This window comes from Felis catus, chromosome A1 (assembly GCF_018350175.1).
Source record: "Felis catus isolate Fca126 chromosome A1, F.catus_Fca126_mat1.0, whole genome shotgun sequence".
Taxonomy (NCBI): Eukaryota; Metazoa; Chordata; class Mammalia; order Carnivora; family Felidae; genus Felis; species Felis catus.
Genome location: NC_058368.1, coordinates 20,645,137 through 20,658,160, shown reverse-complemented (window position 1 = coordinate 20,658,160; position 13,024 = coordinate 20,645,137).

The following is a 13,024-nucleotide window of genomic DNA, read 5'->3' as shown; positions in this document are numbered from 1 at the left end:
CAATGCAATCCCAATAAAACCTCAATAGGATTTTTATGAAACTCAGCCAACTCATTTGCAAGTTCATCTAGAAGAGAAAACATCAAAATAGCTTAAGAAAATTTTATTTAAAAACTTTTTTAATGCTTATTTATTTTTGAGAGACAGACAGAGCGTGAGCAGGGAGAGAGAGGGAGACCCAGAGTCTGAAGCAGGCTCCAGGCTCCGAGCTGTCAGCACAGAACCTGACACGGGGCTCGAACTCACAAATCGCGCGATCATGACCTGAGCCGAAGTCAGACGCTTCACCGACTGAGCCACTCAGGCACCCCAAGAAAATTTTAAAATGAGAAAAGTTAGGAGGGACTTTCTATCCTGTGTATCAAAATGTGCTATAAGCTATACTAACTTTAAAAGTGTGATAATGGTACCAAAATGGACAAATGGATCAACAGAGTCAGAGCCAGGTATGTGTATATATACTAGAAGCTGCACATATGGTAAGGGCTTTCAACAGGAGCAGGGAGCTGATTTATGTGAGAGAGGAAAGCGTTCCAGAGGAAGCTTTTGGCACGGACTTCCTGCATCTCTGTTATGCAGTCAGGTGGGCCCCACGTGGGCCCCAAGTTCCCTGCCTATACTGAGTTCTCATAAATGTATACAAGGTACAGTATATATACACCACAAAGGAAAAACTGGATAGATTTTATTACATAAAATTGTAAAACTTTTATTTGATGAAGACCGTAAATAACATTTGAAAACTAGTGAAGTCTGAGAAAATATATTTGCAGCATTAAAAACAGCAAAGGATTAATATATGGACACACAAAAAGAAGCTATACAATATTTTAATGAGACAGATTTTAATAAAATATAGGCACAAGAGGGGCACCTGGGTGGCTCAGTTGGTTACGTGCCTGACTTCTTGATTTCAGCTCAGGTCATGATCTCACGGTTTATAAGTTTGAGCCCTATGTCGGGCTCTGACAGTGCAGAGCCTGCTTGGGATTCTCTCTCTCTGTCCCTCTCTCTCTCTCTCTCTCTCTCTGTCTCTCAAAGTAAATAAATAAACTTTAAAAATATATATATATATATATACATAGGCAAAAGAGATAGAATCAATGGTCTAATAAATATATGAAAAGATGGTCAACCTCACTAGTTCTTAGGAAAATGCAGGTGCAATCAACATTGAGATATGGCCTTCTACTCCTCGGCCCCTCAAACTGGCAGAAATAAAAGCTGATTAAAATACATGTGGCCAACAATGTAGGGTAATGCCTACTTTCATATACCATTAGTAGGAGTATACTAAGTCAACTGTTTTGGAGCCTAACTTTTATCCTCCAGAAAGAGTCACATGCGAGGACAGTTGTACATACACTGTGTGCAACAAAGGAGGAAAATGCAAATAAACGAAATGCTTATCTGTAGGGGAATGGGTAAAGAAAATCATGGGACACTGAGAGTATATGTCTCTGTTACAAAGAGTGCTGATACAAAACATAAGTAGAACTATAGCTCTTAACATGGAAAGAAGGAAGTCACAAGGCAATGCCCTCACCTGACAAATATTAATACTGATTGAGCTTCTCAACTGGTCAGGCACTGTCGTAGACTCTGGGGCACAGAAATAAGCAAAACAGGTCAAGTTCCTTCCCGGAGCAGCTTACACTCTAATGCAAGTTTGAAAATAAACAAATCAACAAATAAATGTCACCAGTCGTGTTCAATAAGCGCTGTGAAGAAAAAGGAAGCATTGTGTGTCATTTTACTGCGTTCAGCTGTAGGAGAGAAACGCAAGCAGCCAAGACTTGACGAAATAAGGATTATTTATTTATCAACGTGTAACGGAAATTCAGGCTAGGGAGAGGGAAGCTGAGGGTAGCTTACCAAAGAACGACGTTCCTTCCAGCTTTCTGTTCTACCATCCTCATTGGTGGCTTTCGTCCTCTTGCCTACAAGAAGCATACTGGCTGTGTGATTCGTCAGCATTCCAGGCGGGGACTATTCTTTTTTCAGTAAGCTCTACACCCAGCATGGGACTTGAACTCACGACCCTGAGATCAAGAGTCACATGCTCTACCCACTGAGCCAGCCAGGTACCCCTCATGGGGCCTATTTTAGATATGGCAGTCAAGGCAGTGACATCTGAGTAGAGACCTATGTGAGGTGGAGGGAGTGAGCCTTGAGATGTTGGGCCTGAGGGAAAGGCTAGCAGTGAGGCCCATGGCAGGAGCAGGCCCATGTGTTTGAGAGCAGCAGGCTTTGTGGCTGGAGCAGAGTGAGGGCTGGGCTCAGAACACACAGGGTGTTCTGCATGGACCTTGGAGGTTTTTTCCTAAAGTTTTTATTTTGGAAAATATTCAACAGAAAAGTTCTAAGAATAATGAAAAGGACTCACGTACTCCTCATCTAGAATCTGGAACAGTGGTTGGCATTTTTGCCCCATTTGATTTATCTCTCACTCAAATCTCTTTCACTACACGTGTTTTGTATAACCCATTTAAGAGTAAGTTGCAGACATCAGGACTCTTAATCCCTACGCACTTTTCATGAGTCCATTAAAACAAGGACGTGTTCTTATATAATCATGGTGTGATTGTCAAATTCAGGAAATTGAACATTGATTAAACACCACTGTCTGATACATCCAAATTTCACCAATTGCCCCAGTAATGTCCTTTTCTTTCTGAATCAGGATTCAATCCTGGATCACACATTACCTGTAATTGTCATGTGTGTTTAGTGTGTAAGCTGGAACCATTCCTCAACCTCTTTGTCTTTCATGACATCAATCTTTTTTAAGAGTACAGGCAATTTTGGGGGAGGTTTTCCCTCAATTTGGGTGTATAAACGTTCTCTCATGATTAGATTCAGGGCCTGTGCTTTAGACAGTGATGCTGCACAAACCACGTGTCCTCCCCGGTGTGCCGTATCAGGAGGCACGCAATGCCGGTTTGTCTCGTTGCTGGTGGTTTATGCTTCCGATCACTCATTGAAGACGGTCTCCTCTGCATAGACACCTTTTCCTCTTGGTAAGTAATAAATCATTTGTGGGGAGATATTTGAGACTCTGTAAATATCCAGTTCCCCCCTCCCTCACCACCACCACCAATAAACTTTGACCCAATGGATCCAAGGACTTTAGACTTTAAATTGTGGGAAGCCACTAGAGGGTAATAGTGTGATTCCAATATTTTAAAAAATTACATCTGTATGTAAGTGCTCAGTGCTAAAGGCTGGGAGCATTGTTAAGCAAGTGATTAACTGTAGACTTCTACATTATTTAGGTATTTGAGAAGAATAACATGTCCTTGAACTACCTGGGTAATTTTTTTTTAAAATGTGTATTTTTTTTCATTGAAGTGTAGTTGACACACAATGTTTCAGTCGTTTCAGGGATACAACAGACTGATTTGACAAGTCTATACATTATGCTGTGCTGCCAGTGTCGCTCCCATCTGCACCATAGAATGCTACTAAAATGCCACCGACTATATTCCCTACCCTGTACTTTTTATCCCCATGAATTAGTCATCTCCTGACCTGAAGCCTCTATCTCCCACTCCCCTTCATCCACTTTGCCTATCCCCTTACTCACTTCCCCTCTGGCAACCATCGATGCCTTCTTTGTATTTATGGGTCTGGGTCTGCTTTTTTTGTTTATTTGTTTCTCTGTTTGTTTTTTTTTAATATTTCACATGTAAGTGAAATCATGTGGCATTAGTCTTTCTGTACCTGACTTATTTCACTTAGCGTAATGCTCTCTAGGTACATCCACGTTGTTATAAATGGCAGAATCTCATCTTTTTATGGTTGAGTCATATTCCATTGTATATATACCATGTCTTCTGTATTAATTCATCTGTAGATGGACACTTGGGTTGCTTCCATATCTTAGCTTTTGTAAATAATGTTACAGGAAACACTCAGGTGCATATATCTTTTCAAATTAGTGTTTGCATTTTCTTTGGGTAAACACCCAGTAGTGGAATTGCTGGATCGTATGATATTGCTTTTTTTTAAATGAAATTAATTTAAAATTTAAATTCCAGTATAGTTAACATACAGTATTATATTAGTTTCAGGTGTACAATATAGTGACTCAGCACTTCCATACATCACCCGGTGTCCATCACAAGTGCACTCCTTAATCCCCATCACCTATTTAACCTATCCCTCCGCCCACCTCCCCTCTGGTAACTATCAGTTTGTTCTCTAGTTAAGAGTCTGTTTCTTGGTTTGTCTCCTGCTCCTTTTTCTTTCTTTGGTCTTTTTTTTTTTCTAATTACTGTACATGAGTGAAATCATATGGTATTTCTCTGACTGAGTTATTTTGCTTAGTATTATACTCTCTAGCTCCATCCATATCATGGCAAATGGCAAGATTTCATTTTTTATGGCTGAATAATATTCCGTGTGTGTGTGTGTGTGTGTGTGTGTGTGTGTGTGTATAACCCATTTATTTTCTTTATCCATTCATCTATCAATCAATGGACACTGGCTGCTTCCATAACTTGGCTATTGTAAATAATGAGGTATCATAAACATAGAGGTGCATGTATCCCTTTGAATTGGTGTTTTTACATTTTGGGGGAGTACATCCTAGTAATGTGATTACTAGATAATAAGGTAGTTCTACTTTTAACTTTTTGAGAAACCTCCATACTGTTTCCCATAATGATTGCATCAGTTTGCATTCCCACCAACAGTACAAGAGGGTTCATTTTTCTCCACATCCTTGGCAATACTTGTTCTTCCTTGTGTTTTTGATTTTAGCCATTCTGACTGGTGTGAGGTGATATCTCAAGGTAGTTTTTTTTTCCTTTCATTTCCCTGATGATGAGTGATGTTGAGCACCTTTTCATGTGCCTGTTAGCCATCTGGATGTCTTCTTTAGAGAAATGTCTATAAATTTCTTCTGTGCATTTTTAAATTGGATTATTTGAGGTCTTTTGGTGTTGGGTTGTATAAGTCCTTTATATATTTTGGATGCTAACCCTTTATTGGATATGTCATTTGCAAATATCTTCCCCCATTCTGTAGGTTACTGTTTAGTCTTGTTGATCATTTCCTTTCCTGTGAAGAAGCTTTTTATTCTGATATAGTCCCAACAGTTCATTTTGCCCTAGGAGATCGATCTAGAAAAATGTTGCTATGGCCAATGCCAGATAAGTTACTGCCTGTGCTCTCTTCTGGGATTTTTATAGTTTCAGGTCTCATATTTGGGTTCTTAATCCATTTTGAGTTTCTTTTTTGTTTTTCTTTTGTGTTGGTGTAAGAAAGTGTTCCAGCTTCATTATTTTGCACGTAGCTGTTCAGTTTTCCAAACACCATTTGTTGAAGAGACTGTTTTTTCCCATTGAATATTCTTCCCTACTTTGTTGAAGATTAACTGACCATATAATTGTGCGTTTATTTATGGGTTTTCTATTCTATTCTATTGATCTATGTTTCTATTTTTGTGTCAGTATCATACTGTTTTGATTACTAAGACTTTGTAATAGAACTTGACATCTGTACTCCTGATACCTCCATCTTTGCTGTCCTTTTTCACAATTGCTTTGGCCATTCGGGCCTTTTGTGACTCCATATAAATTCTAGGATCATTCGTTCTAGTTCTGTTGAAAACTGCTGTTGGTATTTTGACAGGGATTGCATGAAATGTGTAGATGCTCTGGGTAGTATGGACTTTTTAACAATATGTGTTCCTTCAGTCTCTGAGCAAGGAATGTCCTTTATGTGTCATTTCTTGGTGTCACCTTCAATTTCTTTCATCAGTGTTTTATAGTTTTCAGAGGACAGGCCTTTCTCCTCTTTAGTTAGGTTTATTCCTAGGCATCTTATTGTTTTCGGTGCATTGTAAATGGGATTTTCTTTTCTTTTTTTTTTTTTATGTTTGCTCATTTGTTTATTTATTTGTTTGTTTAGAAAGTGCAAGGTGGGGGAGGGGCAGAGAGAGAGAGAGAGAGAGAGAGAGAAGAGAGGAGAGAATCCCAAGCAGGCTCCACACTGTCAGCATAGAGCCTGACACAGGGCTCGAACTCACAAATCGTGAGATCATGACCTGAGCCGAAATCAAGATTCAGATGCTTAACGTGCTGAGCCAGTCAGGTACCTGGGACTGTTTTCTTAATTTCTCCTTCTGCTGATTCATTGTTAGTATATATAATGTAACAGATTTCTTCATATTGCTTTTGTATCCCTTGACTTTACTGAATTCATTCATCAATTCTAGTAGTTTCTTGGCAGAGTCTTTAGGGTTCTCCCTATATAGCATCGTATCATCTGCAAATTGTGAAACTTTTACTCCTTTCTTACCGATATGGATACATTGGTACTTCTATTTTTAATTTTTTGCGGAAACTCCATACTATGAAAATAATTCTTCCAAAACACGAACAAAGTCTGGAGTCAGGCCGATATGGAGTTAGGCCCAAAACATCTATCACTAGCTGCGTAAATTGAGGAATGTATTTACTCTCTGTGATTCAAGTTCCTCATCTGTAAACTAAGAGTAATATTAGTTTTGTATGAATTAAATAAGAAAAAAAATATGTAAAACACCTAGTACACAAAGCAATCTCTGAATTCTTTTTTTATTGTTTTTTCCCCTCATAAATTTCCAATTGCACTCTTTATAGTGGCTTCTTTCCATCAGATATGCTTGTTATTTTTCACATCTTAAAAATTCCATCTTCCCTCATTCCAGTTTCTTTTCTTCCTTCACCTCTTGAAAGACCTGCCTATTCTCTGTGTGCTCACGTCCTCACTTCTAACTCTGTTCCCATGCTGCAGGGATTTGCCTGCCCAACTTCCTCCACTCCAGAAACAGGCCCTTCCCCGGGTCCCGTCAGCCTCCTGTTGTCAGTTCAGTGGTCACTTGTCAGTCTCTTAACCTTTCCATTCTTGGAAAGCTCTCTTCTCATGGCTTCTGCTACCTTTGTGTATGGATGCTCTCCCAGATCTCAGGTTGGGCCTTCCCAGTCGTCCTTGTGGGATCCTGTCTCTTTGGCCTTTAAAAGCCAGTCTTCCTCTGGCTTCAGTCCCTGGCCCTCTTATCTCATGGCTCCAATAATACAACACCTCCTCAGAGAATTCCTTCCCTAAACACCTGATCTGAAACACAGAGTCATTCACTGTCGTATTTTTAGCACTAGGACGAATTGAAAATCTTATTTATTGATGTGTTTACATGTTTATTTTCTGTCCCCAGAGGTTCCCCCTCTGGATTGTAACTTCAGTGAGAAACAGATCTTGCTTCTTCAGTGCTTTTTCCTAAATGCTGACAGTGAGTGACCAGTTTGATGAATGAATGAACTCTACACATTCTTTTTGAGCCATTTCTTTACTTTAGGCATTACCTACTACCTTTATGATAATGACATCCCAAAATAAGACTCACTTAGCTCTCTCTAGAGTTCTGTGGATGAATATCAACTTGCCATGAGACATCTATCCCTGGATATATCATGATCACTTCAAACTCAACTTATTCAGGACTGACCTAATTTTCTTCACTCTTTGTAACTACTCTTCCTGCTGTGTTTCCAGCTCCTCTTCCCGCGTCCCAGACAAAAAACTAGATGTCATTCTTTACTCTCCCCTGTCCTTCACCTTCTCCATAAACTCAAGCCTTGTGATTTGTCCATCTGCCTCTGAAATATCTCTGTAACCAACCCACTTCTCTCCACCCACTACCTACACCCTACTCTTACCCATCGTCATCATTTGACATCTGGGTGGCTACTACTTTCTCCTGTTTTCTCAGCTTCTGTTGTTACTACCAGCTAACTCATCTTCCATATGGCACTCAGAATAGTTTTTCTAAAATACAATCCAACATTTAGAAAAACAAATGTTCACTAGCTTCTCATTACCCTGAAGATAAAGTATGAACACAGTAAGACAGCTTATATGATCTTCATGAACTTGACCATGTTCCAGCATGTGTCAGTTTCTAGCATCATGTCTCTTTCTTCCTCTTTCTCATATTACACTTTGCCCACTTAGTGTCCCATTCACACTCAGCTCTTCGGATTCAGTATACTTTCTCTTGCCATTGGAGCTTCTTCCTATGCCATCCTTTTTGTCAGGAGCAGGGAGCCATTCTCTTCCTAGTCTAACTTCTATTTCATCGATGCTTAACTTAAGTATCACTACTTCCAGGACACCCTCTCTCACCTTCTAAGGATGTCTAATTGTCTCTTCTATACACTCTCAAAAACCCCTATCATACCATTATATTAATTAAAAGCTAAAACAGGTAAATTTCAAAAATTCAGTAGTTTAACACAATAGCAGTTTGCTTCTTCCTTCATTGACTATCCAGTGAAGATGCTCCTGGTTAATGGGGACAAGAAAGAAGGGCACTCACTCTGCACTTTAGGTGCCAGTGAAGATGAGAGCTGTGGAGATTTTTAGCACCCTCAGTAACTTTGAAAGCTTCACAAGAATATAGCACGGATTTCCATCTCAGGGATGCCATTGTTGCATTTTGGTCCTATAGGGGTCTGAGGACTTTCAGTTATGAAATTTTAGCTCCAACCTAAAACTTTAGTCTGTGTTGTGGTTTCATGGCTAAATATTTTGCATAAGAGAGGATGTTGAGCATTATATGGCTTAAAGAAGTATCAGTCAGATAAAAGTAATACCCCTCACAAAGGAAAGATAAATGTATGTGGCAGAGTGGGGTAGGATGTTTTCTTTATCCTCATCAATATCACCTCTAACTTGCTAGTACCCTGGGTTCTCACAAGGCCCGAGGTCTAGCTATGTCTCTGTAACTCATCATATGTGAGATCTTGAGCAGCGAGTTAACTCTTTGGTCTTCGTCTTTCCGATTTGCAGCCTTTACATGTGTGATTTCCAAATATCCCTGCTGGTTCTGATTTCTATTTTGTTCATTTTTTCATTCTTTTATTCACTTTCATTTCACTCAACAACTATTACTGAATGTCTGTTATGTATAAGGCATTGTTCTGGATATAGCAGTGAACAAAACCAGACAAAATCCATACCTCTTGGAACTTATGTTCTATAAATCTGCTTCTTTACCATTAATGCAATACAAATTATAAGTGGTCAGAATGCAAATTTTTTGATGCCTTAGTTGATTGTGACTTACATTTCTTGATTTTTCTGATTCTAAAATGAACCCTCAATTGATAATATCCTGGATTGGTGAGGATGTAGAAAACGGAATGAGCAGTCTCTGAGCCTATAGGTACAATGTAAATTAAGTCAGCCATTTTAGAGGATGGTTTGGAGGTATTATTAAGATGTCAACCAAAATTTCAAATGCACATGTATTTTGATACAGCAATTCCCCTCTGTGGAATATTTCTTATGTACACACCATGTTACCATTCTAAAAAAGGAAAACTATATGATTGTATCAACAGATACAGTAAAGGTGTTTGACAGAATCTCACATCCATTCCTGATAAAACTTGCAGCAAACTAAGAGTGGAAAGGAATTTCCTTAATCTGAAAAAGTACATCCTTGAAAAACTTACTGCTACACCATATGAATGGTAAAAGACTGAAAGTTTTCTCACTAAGATTTGAAATGAGGAAAGGATATTATTCACTGTTACCACTTCTATTCAATATTGTTCTAAGAGATTCTAGCCAGTGTAATAAGACAAGAAAAATAAATTATGCATCTAGTTTGGAAAAGAAAAAGTAAAACTATTTTTCTGTTTGCATTCAACATGATCATCTATGTAGAAAATCCAATGGGAACCTATTAAAAATCACTAGAACTAACATGAATATAGCTTATTTACAGGACAGAGGTCAATATTCAAAACTCAATTGTATTTCTATACATTAACAAATCATTAGAAATTGAAGCTTTAAAAGAAGTGTCATTTATAATACATCAAAAAGTAAGAAATAACTAGGGATACATTTAACAAAACATGTACAACACTTGTGTGCTGAAAATGATAAAACATTGATCAGGGAAATTAAAGAAGATCCAAATAAATGGAGAGATATGCCATGCTCACTGATCAGAAACATTAAATATTATTAAGATGTCAACTCATTGTAAATGGATATACAGATTCAACACAATCTCATTCAAAATTTTAGTATTTATTTGTATAAATTTACAAACTGACACTAACACTAAAATTTATATGGAAATGCAAAGGCCTAAAATAGCCATAATATCTTTGAAGAAGAATAAGGTTGATTTCACAACTTTTTGTAAGCTACAGTAATCAAGACAATTTGGCATTAGAATAAGCTAGGCAAAGAGATCAATGAAACAGAATAGAGTCCAGAAATGGACCCACACATATGATCAATTGATTTTTTGACAAAATTGCTAACATGATTATGTGGGGAAAATCATTTTAACAAATGGTGTTGGAATACTTGCAAAGGATTTATAATAGTGAGAATTAATTCTGAAAAAGAAGAATGAAACTATAGAACTTCTATACAGACATTTCAGATAATTTTTTTGACAAAACATCTATCCATGGGGGAAAGGAAAGTCTTTTTACTAAAATAAAGTGCTAGAAAAAAATTGGATATCTGTATTTTAACAGCAAACTTCAACCCCCATGTCATTATAGAGAAGAAAATTAATTTAAGATGCACCACAGCATTAAATGCAAACAATATGTACTTATACAGCTTCTAGAAAAAGAAATGTTCTTAGAAAGGGCTCCAAAAACACTAAAAATAGTTGCAAAACTATTGATAAAATGGACTTCATGAAAATTAAATTTTCTGCTATTTAAGAGCTATTGTTGAGAAAATAAATAGGCGAATCACAGACCGGAGAAAATATTTAAAATTAATATATGACAAAGGACTTGTATTCTGATACATACATGTTAATAATTGAGAAAATCCTATTTTTAAAATAGGCACAAAATTTGAACAGACATTTTACAAAAGAAGCCATTAATAGCCAACAGGCACAAGAAAAGTAGCTGAACATCGTTAGTCATCTGGAAAAGACAAATTAAAACCACAACGTGCTACAATTTCACACTCACTAGAATGGCTTAAAAAAAAAAGAAAGAAAGACTGGCAATAACAAATGTAGAGAGCATATGGCACAGTTGAAACTCTCATACATTGCTAGTGGGAGTGTAAAAAAATTGTACGAGCAACTTGGAGAACTGTTTGGCAGCTTCTTATAAAATTAAACATACGTGTCCCCTATGACTCAGCAGTTACATTCCTAGGTACTTACCCGGAGAAATGCAAACATATGTTAACTAAAGGACTTATAAAATTATATTCACAGCATTCTTATTCACAATAGCCAAAAATTGAAAAAACACACATGTCAATCACAGGAGAGTAGATAAACAAACTATGGTATATTCGTGGAACAAAATACTTCTCAAGAAAAAAAAAACAGTTTAAAACTATTTATGATTGCAAAATATGCCTAAATCTTACAGGTATTAATCTGATTGCAGCAAATGAAGCAAAAAAGAGGACTCACCACAGGTGACGGCATTTTGTCCCCATGACCTTGGTCATATGGTTATGCTTGTGACTATGTTACATAACTTGGCAAAGGGACTTTACAGATGCAATTGAGGAAACTCATCAGTTGACTTTGAAATAGGGAGATGATTCAGGATTATCCTGGGAGGCCTAATTAACCATATGAGCCCTTAAAAGCAGAGGCTGAAGGGAAAGTCGGAGAGGTTCAAAGCTTGAGAGGAACTCCGACTGGTTTCAGGGTGGAGGAATCCATGAGGAAACTGTGCGAAGGAAATGGATTCTGCCAACAACCAGCGCTTGGAAGATGACCCTGAGCCCCAGACGAGAACTCCCCTCAGCCAACACCTGGATTTTGGCCTTGTGAGCCCCTGAGCAGAGAATTGAGCCATGCGGTGACAGATTTCTTACCTACAGAAACTGTGAGGTGATAAATGTCTGCCGTTTTAAGCTGCTCAGTTTGTGGCAAAGTTTTATGCAGAAATAGGTAACTAACACGCTATGTGATTTCATCTATTTTAATTACTAGAACAGCAAAATGGATCTATGATAATAAAAATCAGAAAATAGTTGCCTGTTAAAGGAGAGAGCTAGCTAAAAGGGGCACAAGGCAAATTTCTGGGGTAATAGAAATAAGTGTTCTATATCTTATTTTACACAGTGACTGCATGGTTTAGAAAACCTTCAAAATTCAATAAACTTTATATGTCCATCAAAAACAAAGAAACACAATGAATGCCCACCAGAATGCCTAAAAACAAAACAAAACGAAACCGAAACCAACCAGACAAAATACTGACAATAAGCGTTGGCAAGAATGTGGAACAGTTAGAACTCTCCGGCATTGCTGGCCAGAGTATAAAATGGTACAACCAATCTGGAGAATGTTTGGAGGTTTCTTAAAAAGTTAAATACACATTTTCCCCATAACCCAGCAATTCCACTCATAGGAATTTACCTAAAAAAATTAAAACTCTGTCCACAAAAAGACTTGTGCAGGAATGCCTGGGTGACTCAGTCGGTTAAGCATCCGACTTCAGCGCAGGTCATGATCTCGTGGTTCATGGGTTCCAGTCCCAGGTCAGGCTCTGTGGTGACAGCTCGGAGCCTGGAGCCTGCTTCAGATCCTGTGTCTCCCTCTGTCTCTGACCCTCCCCTGCTCACACTGTCTCTCTCAAAAATAAACACTAAAAAAAAAAATGTTTAAAAAATATATTTGTGCATCAATATTCAAAGCAGTCTTATTCGTAATAGCCACAAATTGAAAAATAACCTAACATTCACCAGTAGGAGAATGGGAAAACAAATTGTGGTATATCCATACCATGAATACACTGTATACTAAGTGGCAAAGAATGATACGGCCACATGGATGAGTCTTCAAAATGGCATATTGAGGGGTGCCTGGGTGGCTTAGTTAAGCATCTGACTTCCTTCCCCTGAAGTCACGATCTCGCGGTTTGTGAGTTCGAGCCCTGTGTCAGCTCTGTGCTGATGGTGGAAGCCTCCTTGGGATTCTCTCTCCTTCTCTTTCTGCCCCTTCCACGCTCTTTCTCTC